The 14,575-nt window shown below is 38.8% G+C and overlaps 1 protein-coding gene across 1 annotated transcript in view; it reads left to right on the top strand.

Annotated features, from left to right (window-relative positions):
* LOC134224922 (uncharacterized) overlaps positions 1 to 14,575 on the top strand; it is a 356,688-nt gene that overhangs the window by 305,705 nt on the left and 36,408 nt on the right. The window lies entirely within an intron of this gene.

Below are 14,575 nucleotides of genomic sequence, written 5' to 3'. Positions count from 1 at the left end.
TTGTGAAGTTCTTATAAACAGTTCAACAATCAAGTCGATACCAATATTAGGAAAACTGATTTCGCCTAGATCTTGCGGCACCGACTCCCATAATTAGGATTCTGCCGTCTTGCAGCTTAGTATTCTTCAGGCATTTTGACAGTTAGAGATAATCGATTTAAAGGCACCAGTCGACTATTACGAGCTCCTGCAGTCTCTTGATTAGAAAGCTGAAATAAAGGGAGCATTGGCGTAACTAGCCCGGATGCCTAGGAGGCACTATAGCCCCTCCTCTAGATGATTTCAATAAAGATCATTCGAACTTAAACCGTAGATAAGAGCGGATGCGAATCTAAATCTTTATTTAAAAAAAATATATCCAATTGAACATTATATCTCCACTTTGTGATTAGCATTATAACAACCACCTCAGTAAGCCTTTTTAGTGGTAATGTGATAAATACGGTCGACAAACTTAAGGCAATTTGGGATCAATCCTACTCATCCATATTATCTTTCCTCAAGCACGTGCTTTCTGTTGTAGTCCACAGTATCGAAGTGAGTTTGTTTACAACAACTCAAATTGATAGCGTATGGTTGTAGTTGTAGTGTAGTTGCGCTCGGCTGTGTCCCGCACACTGGAAGGACAATATGTGACAGATCGTCGTCAAGCTCCCACCGGTACGCAGTGGAAATTTTTGCATATTTCATAAATATTATATCATCCCAAATGAAAAAAAAAAATGATGCAAAATCGAGGGATTTCTAAGTAAATCTTTGAGGAATTTAGAAGCAAATGTATTCTGATGTATTCCGAAGCCAATCGTCGAATAATTCTGAAGCAATTTGTCGAGGGATTTCGAAGCAAATCATAAAGGGATTCCGAAGCAAAACGTCGAGAGACTCCGTATTAAATATTCAAGGAATTTTGGAGCAAATCGTCCAAGTATTCTGATTCAAATCGTCAAAGAATTCCACAGCAAATCCCCGAATGATTCCGAAACAAATCTTCGACTAACTCCGGAGGAATTCCGAAGCAAATTAACGAGAGATTCTGAAGTGAATTCTCCATGGATTATGAAGCGTATCCTCCACAGATTCCCAAGGGTATACCTCAACGATATCGAAAGGAATCCAGTGTGAGTTCTTCTTGGTTCCGATTGGAATTCTTCTGTGGTGGATGCGGTTCTGTATTTGATGTCGATTGTTTACTGTTGATGCAAACATAAAAGTAAAATAATCAATTCAGCATATCCGCGATCACGCCACCCGGGCGACGAACGCGGTTATGCTGAAAGAGCGAAAAGGGTCACGTACCCACCACCACCGCACCGCATGAGGCCGCATAGTTAGGAATATAAGAATTAATAAATCAGTCTTGGACTATACTTTGACTAAACCTGAAGTGTCTTAGTTATAACTAAAGGGAGTGATTATCACCATCCCCGTGTGGGTAACGAGACTTAAAAAGGACGATTTGTCTGAGGACATAACATTTCGATGATTTTGAAAGGAATTCTTTAGAGATTCCAATGAGCATTCTTCTCGGATTCTGATGGGAATTCCTCTCAGATTCTGATGAGAATCCTTATCGAATGCTGATAGGAATTGAAGAGACAATCATGCTGCTGGGCAACCGGAAGTCTGCTGGAAAACTGTCACTCTAGTCCGTGATAGTTGACCACATGTCTTTGACTTCTGGAAAAGTACCATGATTGATTTGATTGTTATTTTGGTGGTTGTCCGTTGTTGTTCATATCAAGCTTACTTTGATGCTTTCAATTCAATAAGAAATTGTCTTTTCATAATTAACACCAAGCGCAATTTCACTGCTACACAGAAATCTTTCTCAGAAATTATTAAAAAGCTCATTCGTCTTCCACTCATTTCATTATGACAGGATGAATATGAGAGATAACTCTTTTGTCTTCAAACTTTTTCAGTAATTCATAATGCTATATGTTGAAAGTTGATATCACTACTAACTAACTTTTCAAATCCTAGGGGGGCTATTTTTTCTATGGAGGTCCTAAGCCTCCCTCTAGCTTTCTCCCCAATGTCAATTGAGTCGTGCTCTCTAATCTACAGTTTGTCTCGAAGGTGAAAATCAAAATGGCGAGAAACATGTCCGCCGTACGTAATTAAGACGGAACTGTGGAGCTCGTTCGAGGGACCACTTCTAGTACTGCATTTGGTCCCTCGGTACCCAAGTTTGAAGTTAAGATTTTGTATTCTGATCACCTACATTTTTATCCACCTTCTATTGCAGTAGCCTATGGTTACGAGTCAATGTTTGTAATGATGTAATGATTGTTTTGAAACGTAAATATGAAAGAAAAATCAGGAATACCTAATCGAATTCTGATTTTTTTTTCTAGAAAATCATGCATGATCAAATTGGAGTCGCCCGAAGAAGCAGGAATATGCAAGCTATGAAAATGAGACACTGTATATAAAAGCTTCTTTAGCAGCAAACAACCTATTTCTGGCCGAGAATTATATATTGTATTCTGCATTATACTTAATATCGTTAACATAATACCTATTATGTTTTTACTTAAAAGGCAAATTATTTAGAAGTAGACAAAATTTTCAGAATATCTTAAAGTGCTGATTGGAAAACACAAGTATGTTTTCTCTCAAAATTATGATTCCAATTTCGTTACTGGATAAATGTTATGGATTATAAAGTGGTGCATGGAAAAGAAAGTTGGATGTCTATCAGACCTATAGACAAAGCGCGGTCTTTCGTGTTCAAGCTATCAAATCATTCGAAGCAAAGAATAAATAACCATTACAGCTGTAGACAAGTCAGTTTACAATTCATTGTTTTATAAATTTAAAGCTTACTAGAATAATTTATGGTAATAATTGCATTCCCTTTTCATGCCCTCTTCGTAAAATTTATTGGTCTTCGGTGGTGGTCTGTATTAGACATAAAACTCATTGATGTGGAACTAGAATCAGGAAAAATTACAGGGATTAAGTACCATTAACGTGGTCTCTCTGGGCTCCCAGATGTGTGCGTCAGTCAGAACGAATTATTAAATTCGCGGAGTCTTCGCTGGCAGTTTTGGACGAAAATTTGACGATTCCACAAAACTTTACGGTGGGAATTCTTATATGAATAACACAAAATGCAAAGTGCTATAAAGTGCGTCTGATATTACATTGATATTATGAATATCTCTTTAGTATCCTGGTCATCAGCCCTGAAAGATAAAAGTTAGTTTAAGAATGAATACTGTTTTCTTTTTGAATGTTGCGTAAATGTTATGATTTACCAAACAACCATCAACAAGTAGCCTTAGCAGCAATGAGGTAGTATTAGTTGCTCAGTTTTTACTACAAAGCAAGGTTATTTCAGAAATGGTTATGCAACTTTTTGTTCCAGTACTTCATGAGCGCAAAAAAATCGGACTGTTGTATGGGACATGAACGTCTTAATTAGTCTTTGGTACGTAAATACCTCTTCACATACTGCGTAAAATCTAGCGTTTTAGCCATTTGACTAACTCTCTTTTAACGCGACCAATTCTTTTTAATTCAAAGGAACTATTTTCTTCGAATTAGAGGAGGTTTTTTTTTTCTCGATTTTTATTTATTTTATTCTGCAGGCTATATGTTTCATATGCCATCGTGCAATAATTGTATACGCACATTTTTGTGTCCTCTAGAACTTATGCAGTTTTGCAGAGGTGTTTCCGGACCAGGGTTGTTAACGTTAATCAACGATTAACGCCGTTGACGTTGATTTTCTCTTGGATCAACGTCAACGTCGTTGCGTTGAGTTACTTGGATTATAACGTTAACGTTAACGGAATGCGTTGATTTAACGTCAACGAGCAGCGATAATCTACTCGTTAATATTTTTTCATCTGCCATCAGGTCCTGCATAATCAACAATCCAATCGTTTCTAAGCGAATGCGGTTTCCATGGGACATGACATGGGGCATGATTTTTTTCTTTATCAATCATAGTTCACCGCTATGAAAATCAATTGTCATTCTGAAAGTATTTTCAATTCAAGTCAGACCACATTAGACAGAATGTGGAAAAAGCAATTTGCCAATTATGGTCCACATTATCTACACTTATTCAGACCGTTCAAGATGTGCGCATCAAAAGCACAGATTTTGGTTGCTGGTGAAAGATGTATAAAGCAGATTTCATAAAATGAAAAATGTGCTTTAATTTCAGCTGTCCATGAAATGGTGCTCTCCTGTTTTCACTAAAATCCTAACTAGCTATAAACGGATAATAAATTGATAGAGAAATGAAAACATCATTCAACACTATAGCAGGCAGCATATATGTATTCGGAAAAATTACTTAAGTTTTTTTTCACTTTTTCTTAGTGCCTGTTACATTATGTGTTGAATTTCAATCAAGTCTCTTATAAGAAAATATTATGTTTTTTGTCGAATATACTGTTATCTGGGTAATGATATTTAATAGCTGAGTAATGACGGCATTAGCAGAGTATGTTCTACTATTGAAACGTAAATTTTGTTTGATCTCACATTTACTTCTACAATTATCTTTTCATCAAAGGGGCTTACGGCTGAATCTCACTTATATTGATCGACAAAAACTTTTGCCTATAAATAATAAAATCTGCCAAAGTGGTAGAAAGTTTGAAAATTGGGTTGTGACAGTACATATAGGTACTCATTAACGTAAAAATAACGCAGCCGTTAACGTTAAATTAACGGAAATCGTTAACGTTACCGTTGATTAACGTTTCATTAAAATTAACGTAAAAATCGTTAATCGTTGAAATTAACGTTAACGGATTAACGAAACGGCGTTAATCGTTGATTAACGTTAACAACCCTGTTCCGGACCGCGGATCAGATCTTCAATTCTCACCGTTTGGGTTACCGGAACCTTCCTCCAAGTCACAACACCGATTGCAGCTCATGTCTCATTGTCTCGTTGTAATGTCCCATTGTCAAAATCACCAAATTAAAAAGAATGGATTCAACATCTTTAAGTTTTAAAAAAATAATTAAATCGAATCACTGAAAAGGTATGAGTGATGGAACGTTAGCAACTACAACAACGATCTATGGAAGTCGATCCATTGAGCGGTGAGCATAATAACAAGAGAAGTGGTAGGCACTGCACAGAGGCGATCCAGGACGGGTTGGTTCGATGTGGAGTATCAGACGAGAAGAGCGCTGCCAGAAGTCGGATGTTGGTTTCGGGTATCCGATCGAATAGAGATCGCTACAAGGAAGCAAGAGCAGCCGAAAAACGAACCCACCGCAGGAAGAAAAAATATTATGAAGAACAAGTGATTAGCGAGACGCAGGAAAAAATGACCCCCCAATGTTCCGGAAGACGTAATCCTACGTCAAAATGGAGCACAATGATATGCGGAGGTTTTATGAGACTGTCAATGGCGTGCGGAGAAAAATAACGCTATTTCGCGTCATGTGCAACGACCAAGAAGGGAATTTGCTGACAGATAAAACCGTAGTGGCTGTCAGGTGGAACCAACAATTCGAGACTTTGTTGAATAGTGGAAGCGACGGTGCATCGGTGAACAGAATAAATATTAGCGACGATGCACAAGCTGCGGAGTCGCCTTTACAAGATACGGTTAAAAAAGCTATTGAAGAGTTGAAAAACAATAAGGCTGCGGGGAAGGACCAGCTCCCGGCTGAACTTCTCAAACATGGCAGTGAGCAGCTTTAGGCCTCATTTGCCCTTTCTTTAAGAAAGGGCACAGACTAGAGTGTGCCAATAACTGAGGAATAACCTTCCTGAATTCGGCGTACAAAATTATGTCCCGTATTCTGTTCAACAGGTTGAGACCGCATGAAAGGTTATTCGTCGGCGAATACCAAGCGGATTTTCGTGAGGACCGATCACTGACGGATCGAATGTTTACCCTTAGACAAATCCTTGTTGAATTCCGGGAGTACAGCTTGCAGACACATCATCTGTTTATTGATTTCAAGGCGGCGTACGATTTAGTGAAACGGAATGAATTAAGACAAATTAAGCTAGAACATGGTTTTCCGGCGAAAATGATACGGCTGATTCGTATAACGTTGGACAAGTGTAAGTGTAAGTGTTGTGGATGAAATATTGACATCATGTGTTACCTTAGATGGATTGAAGCAGGGTGATGCACTCTCGAATCTACTGGTAAATATAGCGCTCGAGGGAGCGATTAGGAGAGCTGGTGTGCAAAGAAGCGGTATTATCACAAGATCGCCGTGCCGTGGAAGAGGCTTTTGTGCCTTCTAAGAGGGAGACAGCGAGGATTGGACTTACGATCAATACCAGCAAAATGAAGTACATGGTCGCTGGCAATCAACGTGGGCTCAGTAGTGGTGGTGGTAGTGAAATGGTGCTGGATGGTGAAAAATGTGAAGTGGTAGAAGAATTTGTGTATCTTGGAACATTACCCGCGAGGTGAAAAGGCGTATTGCAGCTGCAAATAGTGCTTATTACGGACCTCGTAACCAGCTTAAGTCCCGTAGTCTGCAAACGAAGACAAAATTCGCGCTGTATACTACTCTGATTCTTCCGGTGGCTGTATACGGCCATGATTGGAGAGCTTTCGGAATGTTTGAGCGTAAGGTGCTGCGGACAATACTTGGCGGTAAACAGGAGAACGGTATCTGGCGGCGTCGCATGAATCACGAGTTGTACCAGGTGTATCAAGGGCTGAATATTATTAAGCTTATGCAACACGGCAGACTACGGTGGGCTGGACACGTTGTTTGTATGCCGGAAGAACGTCAAGCGACGACAATATTTAGTAGAGAACCCGGAAGATGCCGCATGCTTCATTGAAGGCCGCGTACACGATGGCTTTTTACAGTTGAAGAAGACCTGAGGGCGCTCAATGTTCAGGGTGACTGGAAGCGATTGGCCCAGGATCGAGTCCAGTGGAAAAGGATACTCCATTCAGCGTAGGTTCATCGAAGAGCTGTAGCCCATTAAGTATCAAGTAAGATCGAAAGTAAGAAACGATAAGTCAAATTTAAGAATCGAGAATTGAAAATTGGGAAAAAATAAATGATATGTGAGAAGCGAAAAGTGAGAATGAGAATTTAGAAGCGAGAAGCGAGACGCCAGCAGTAAGAAGAAAAAAATATATGTGAGAATTGAAAAGTGAGAAGCATGAGGTTAAAGGTGAGAATTTTAAATCGAGAAGTAATATATGAGTTGGGAGGTTTCATAAATTCTTTTGAGAATTCTTGCAGGAATTGCCTAAATTCCAGAAATAATTTCCAAAGAAATTCCTGAAGCAATTTTCAAAGCAATTTGTATAAAAATTTCCTAAGGAATCTCTAAAACAAATTTCCGAATGAGTTCCTACAAAAATCCAAAAAAATTTCAAAAGAATTTTGGAAGCATTTTCCGAATGTAGTTCCAGTAGAGACTCCTTGTACTTATATGCTTAGCTTGGCTTAGCTTGTTATAAGTTCCATCACCAGCATCGGTTTGACACTTGGTCGGGGTTCAGCCAAACTGCACCAAGCGCCTTTTCGACTGACTTGTGGCATTTTGTTCTCAGAAAGAAAACGGACATCATTTCATATGAATTCATTCGCACATTAATTTATGGATATCCACAGTTATAAGGTTGATAGATATCTGATGGGATTTGTGATCACATCAATCTGCGAACCAAAAGTTTGTCTAGAAAAATGTATAATTTTTTGTTGACGCTTGGTGCGATTTGGCAGAACCTCGGCCACTTATAGTACCGGTACTTTGGTTCAACGCGAACAGGAACGACATTACCAATCTTAGAATTTAGCATCAACTGTATTTCCGAACGAAATTCTAAAGGAATTCTCGAAGGATCAGCTGAAGGACTTTCCAAAAGAATTGCTTAAAACATTTTCGAGGAAATTTGAATTTTTGAAGGAATTCGTAAAGAATTCCCAATTGATTTTCTGAAGAAATTTTCGAACGAAGAACAAGTTTTCTAAACTTTCTCTAAAAAAACGAATTCAAATATAAAGGAATTCTTAGAGAAATTTCCGAAAGAATTCTTAAAAAAACTCCTAAGAAATTCCTAAAGGAATTCTCGCTTAACTTTTCAAAAGGACCTAAGTAACATTAATTTCATTTCAGTCAAAGTTAATTGCCTATTTCCGGGGATTAAACCACCCGACTTGGACATTAATTTACAATGTTGTGAAAACTCATATGTGAATATGTACGTTATGTGGAAGATATTGATTTGGAAAATGTATTGGAGGTTTAATTTCATGAATTAATTTGAATATTGCAATCAACAGACCAATATGAAAGCTTTTGGTTGCAGTACTCAAATTAATTCATGAAAAACTGTTACTTAGGTTCTTTTGAAAAATGAAGCGAGTATTCTTGATAAAAATAAAAAAAAAATGCCTGTGGAAATCTCCAAAATATTTTACGACGGTATTTCCGAGGGATTTTCTCAAGAAATTTTTGGAGTGGCATTCAATGGGATTTACAAAAGAAATCCGTAAAGGAGCTTAAAGCATGTCATAAGTAATGTCTTAATGAATTTCCTTGAGGCGTAAAGAAATTTTCGAATGAAATCCTGTAGGAAGTTCCGCAGGAATTCCTGAGAGATGCTTCGAAGCAATTCTTAGAATTCCATCTTTGACGGAATTTCTGAATTTATCCTTTTTGATTCGAAAGAATCCCTGGAGAAATTTTCGAAGAAATACCTGGAGGAATTTCTGATGGAATTCTTGAAGGAATTTTTGGTTGAATGGCTGAAACAATTTCTAGATGAACTGGCGAAGGAATTCCTGGAGCAATTTGTAATGTAAATATAAAAATGTTGTGAAGCCAGCAATAATTTATTTTGAAAAAGGTTTTTTGTAATATTTACTAGTTTTTATTGATTATTTTGCTACAAACATCTATATAAGGCACGTTTGTTTTTACCTGGAAATTAATGTGAAGCGTCTGGGAAAAAAACTGGAAAAATCAGGAATTTTGGTTTTGCATATGAGTAAACACCCTAACATACTTTCGATTATTATCTTCTCGTACATTGGCCGTCGTTCCCCTAGTATCGGCAAGATTACTGATCCAACAATTACAAGAGCCATTGAAGCATTCGTATATCTTGTTGCATATGACCATTGACCGCCCAGGTTTCTCTTGAAGCACGTGTCTGAAAAAAGAAACAATCTTGTTCGTCTCAGTATTTCGATTCTCTCCTAGCAGACATTTCATCAAACGCGATAAGCCTGCATACCAATTGATCACACTCGGTCCTTTTTGCTCTCCCCACTGAGGTCGCGCAATGTGTCACTGATTGACAAATAGATAAACTGTCAGTACGAAAATCTATTTGTATCGCACTGTCACGTACGTGACCTTTTGCCATGATGGTGCTGCTGTTGCTGCCTGTATTGTCGGCATATGCATCAGCAATCCTGAATCTTGTAATAAGAAGAATTTCCTATAGGTGATCCAAAATTGCAGCAGATCCAAGGAGAGGATCGACTGTTATAATCTTGGCAAAATAGCAATGACATGGGTTTACTTTAATTATGGTTGTGAAAAGTGTTTGTTATCAACTATTGTCTCTGAATCTTTTTGTCAAACATATTCAACTTTTTCTAGTAGTAAATGATAAAAGCTTTTAAGGTTTTTTTTGGTATGGACCACAAATGGGGATGTACATATAATTGTAATGTATTAAAACATATATTTAATCGTGCTTTACGACAATCAATATAGAGCAGAACAAATAAAATAATTGTAATGATTTTTCTATAAACATGATAAATTTCATTTCGCCCCTGTTTCCCAATCGATTCGGTGTAACTGTAGTACACATTGCGCCTGAAGGGATAGTATCGTTCGTCGCAGCCGATTTCGCCATGTTTTTTGGACGGATAACGAAAAACGATTTCATTGCACTTCTTCTCCATTCATCAATGAGTACCATTATTCCAAGTACCATTGAAATATGTCTGACTAGGGCGATAAATCTCAACCCAGTGTTGGAGCAGTACTGGAAACATAATGCACGAGAAACGACGCTTCCTCTAGCGTATGTCTAGTTTCATGTTTTTGAGATTTATCTATGAGGCGGTGGCACAGCGTGATAAGTGAACAGATTTAATTCTCTCCGGTGTTCCGGATCTAGGTATACAGTTCCTCACTGATAAAATGTGGCCTGCAACAGATTTTTCATGCATATACCATTGTGGTTTGATTTCTTCCATTGGGACTTAATTGATTTATATTTCATCAATTCTGTTCGTATTTACATCCAATTTTATTCCAGTTCTTTTTACAGGAACTTTAATAAAACTGTTTGATATTTTGGCATATACAAATTTGCTGAATTCGTAGCCACTCATTGTATAAAAATCCATTTTTTTAATATATTTTGTACAATACCTGTAAACAACTTACATTTTTGTATTAAAATTTTGTTGCTTTTTGCACATGCCAAGATTTTATACAGAATTGTAAGAACTGTTTTTTGTGTGTAGTGAATGTAGAACACCCTACCATTCCACCCTGAGGAACATCCTTCGCAGAACTTCGATTTAACCGAAGTTGATAATTTGCCCAACCGGTTTGATTGAAGAATTTTGAGCTCGCAGCTAATGGGGATTTTCAATTCAAACAACGAAACGGGGAAACCAAATTCAATCAGTGAAAAGCTTCAACTACTCGCGTTCTTACTTGGCCGTATCGGCCGGGTCCGGAATAAGAAAACAATCATCGAGATTATATACCCTTTCGGCGGGGAAATCGATGGGCCAAGTTACAGACCAGCGAGGCAACACAAAAGAAAATTTAATCTCATCTGTTTGCAGTAGTTTCGCATCACATCATCGCCGGTTGGTTGCTGTTACTGGGAGATGAGTCGAATCGAAGCAGTGTGGCGTTCGAACGAAGCAGCAGCGGAACGGGAAAGAGATTGGCGCTTAAATAACAATGAGGGAATTTTCTCCTCCTTCCAATGGCCAAGTTCTGGCAAGATATTTTTTTCGCTGGATGTTCTGGATTGAGTCGGGGTTTGCTTTTGGATTTTTCTTGACCCCTACACGGACGGTAAGAGCTCAAGTCATGCTCGATGTGGGAAATGGTTCGATGACCAACCCATAGTTGGTTGCAAAAAAGCAATCACAGCAGTATTTCACACTCAATCAAGGCCAGCTGGAAAATCTGTTCCTTTGTTCGGTGGTTGTTTATAGTTTTCCTTGCCGGTAATATTGTGTAAGCGTTTAAATTAGATTTGTACTGTTGCTGCGAATGTTTTTGGGAAACTCCAACAAGTACATCAATATTGGTTTATAACCTGATCGTATTTTAAACTGAATCAACCTATCAATTTACGAGTTTTCATATTTTACCTTATAATCTGGAACAACCGGAAATTTTGAATCTATTTTGAATCTTAACTATAAATAAGCATGAGCATTATGGCCGTATAATTAGTAGTTGCTATTCCGTCATTTACTAGAACTTGCGAAACCAAACCAAATGAATGGAACTTGGGACTAACTATCCATTAACAATGTACTCGTCTCTATCTACCTATTTTCAGTCAATAAAGGCGCCGGCCACATTGTTACGCTCATATAGGAGGAAAGGATTGTTATTCAGACTCTCGTTTCTACTAGTCTTGGGATTGTTTTAGTTACAGAAGATATTTAAGATTTGGGATGGGATATATAAAAGAGCATTGAAAATGTTCTACTTACGATTCAATACAGTATACTGTTTTTTCGCCATCTTCTGCTGGACGGCATCTATCACAAAGCCGCCTTATTCGCAGGATAACATAGGATTCCTATTCTTATCCAAGGGAACCGGATTCTGCACAAGATGGCCGGCGTCGGTCTTCTCGCAGTGGGACGGGCCCACAGGGGCCCACTAGCATGGAACGAGGAGCTGGCACAGCCAATATCAACAGTTCCATAGCTCATAATTTCTGCAATGGTACCAACACAGTAGCTCTCAGAAAGTCGGTGGCCGAGAATTCAGAAACTACGAACTCAAGTATACGAATGGGTCAGGTTCAGGCCGATAAGTTTGCAACCTGACTGTTGCGAACAGCCTCCCGGACATCTGTAGTATCTTTTTCACCGAAGCAGCTGCGGTTTTCATTGCCGCCACCTACCCGCCAAGGAAACCTTTCCGCACTATACAGTATACATCCTTGGATCCAAAACATTCTTGCTAACAAGCTCCCGAACACGACATTTGCTTGGATCCCGGGGAACTGCGGAATATCTGCCAACACTATCGTGGATCTCCTTGCCGGCGTCAGATATCAGTGCCCATTTCGCGCCCTGGGGGATATTAAAACACGTAACAAGTGTAAGATGATTTAGAGTCGAACTGGAGAGCTTCCACCGCTACGCAACTTCGCAAATTAGGGGCCAGACGGATCTGAAGTATTATTTTATTTCGGGCGCAATAGTTTTTGGTTTTAGTGGGTTTTCTTCCCATGTGTCTATTCCCCTTCCTAATCAAATCTCCTCAACCTGAAAAACCAACAAGTGGTTTCCTGGCTTAGAGTCGGACTACGCAGATCTCACATAATTTTGGTGGGAGTCCCTTACGGACACTCTGTAATATCTGCGGTGTCCACAATTCTGTGGAAGACCATATGTGCCGATGCCACAAATTTCAGGTTCCCCGAAATACTTGCCTGATACTAGCTAGCATTAGAGACGCACTCTCTGATGAAACAGACAGCATTACCGCCCTAATCTGTTTCCTGAAATATGAGGACATGTGTCGTCACAAAATTGCTTCAGCCTAAATCCGGAAGAAAGGCCCATAATACGAAGCGTACGGGCCTTCCTTGGATTGTTCCAATGACAAATCTCAAAAAGGTCATCTGGGTGGGGGCTGTCACCCCTTCCCCAATGTTAACATTGTCGCCACGTCTACTCTGCTACTAATATTTTCCTAGTCAACAGCAGTCTCACAAAATTGAAAAGCTGTCATCGAAGCTTTTAGAAAGCTCTGCTGCTGAATTGCAGCACTCTGAGTTGCTCAACGCTCTGAAATTCTCATTGACTAGAGAAAAAAGATTTTAGATTGCGACATTTGGGGCATTGGTTTTGCCTCAAGCCATATTAAATATCTCCGGAGAGCAGTGCATTAAACTTTCATTAATTCCCATTTACGGCCACCAACTGACATCAGGATCCCAACACTAAAACGCTACTTGTCTGCATTCCTTTTGTGGACCGTCTTTTAACTCCAAACAAAATTTTAATCCAAATTCAAAGTGTTAGTTCTAAGTATTAGTTCTAAGATCAATTTTAACGAGCTGGTTCTAGTAAATACTGCTTCTGTCTTACAATCAGGAGGTCAAGAGTCCAATCCCAGTTTCGTTCTTATTAGTGGCATGGACTGCACCACTTCCCTTGGTGAATTCTCAATATATGCTTAATTTTGTCTACCCTACCCAATGAACAAATCTTCATCTCCGTGATATTGTAGGGATGCAGAGGTATTCACGGTCTCTAGTAGCAACAATACAACACACTGACATTATCCTTCTTTCCCAATTGACTTTAAGGCCGGCGTCGTTATTGATATACATTAGTGAGCTGCTGAAACGTGTACTACGAGAATAGGGGAGTCCAACATAGAAACAATTCTTGTCTGCAAGAACCACCACATGTCATATTTCGTTCCATCTGCTTCATTAGTTCTCGAGTGCTTCGAATCATCATAAGAACCTTCCTAAAACTCCTGAAATGTACAGTGAGTCCAAAAAGTATTCGTCTAGCTGTGTGTTTTCTAGAAAATGTCAAAGATAGAATCTAGTAAGCTCAAAAAAATAAAACTATCGATTACATTGTGTAGCAAATTAATCAATTCATCTTTATTATTAAAAATCAAACAGAAAAACAAAACAGTAAGAAAAACAAAGGTAACAAAACATAACAATTCATTAAATATGGGCTCAAAAAGTATTCGTCTATTCAGGTTTGGCGCACTTTTGAAACGAAAACTGGAGTTGTGGAATGGACGGAGGACGGAATTTGCTCCCATCCTTCTTTCAACACTAATTTCAATTCATTGTTGTTAGAATTTTGACTTTTTTATCTAATTTTATCGTCCAGCACCTTCCAATGGTGTTAAATTGGATTCATATATGGGCTCTGAGGAGGCATTTTAAGTTGATTGAGGTATTGTAGAGAAACTACAGGATAGTATTTTGGGCTGTGTGCTTGGGGTAATTACCATACCGAAAGATGTATGTTCCCTGTAAGCCTAATTTCTAAGCACTTGCGTTCAAATTTTCTTTTAAAATGCGGATGAACATTTTGTGATACATAATTTCTTCAATAATGTGAAATTTTCCCACACCGGTTGCGCTCATGCACCTCAGAGATCATGACGGAGCTCCCGCCTTGCTTTACTGCTAAAAAGAGGTTCTGCGGATGTATCTCAATCCCGAGCAGGAGCGACGACCTCGATAACAGAAATTGGTATGATTTAGCCTTGCATAAGAGGTAAAATACCAAACAATAATACCAACTTCTCTCCAACTCACTTGCCTATATGGGTGCACTCGTTTTAAGAATTTATCGCTCATCATTATCATTTTGCCATCACGGACGACCACTC

This window comes from Armigeres subalbatus, chromosome 3, assembly GCF_024139115.2.
Source record: "Armigeres subalbatus isolate Guangzhou_Male chromosome 3, GZ_Asu_2, whole genome shotgun sequence".
Taxonomy (NCBI): domain Eukaryota; kingdom Metazoa; phylum Arthropoda; class Insecta; order Diptera; family Culicidae; genus Armigeres; species Armigeres subalbatus.
The sequence above is the reverse complement of the archived record's forward strand: the minus strand, read 5'-3'. Positions and strand labels throughout refer to the sequence as shown.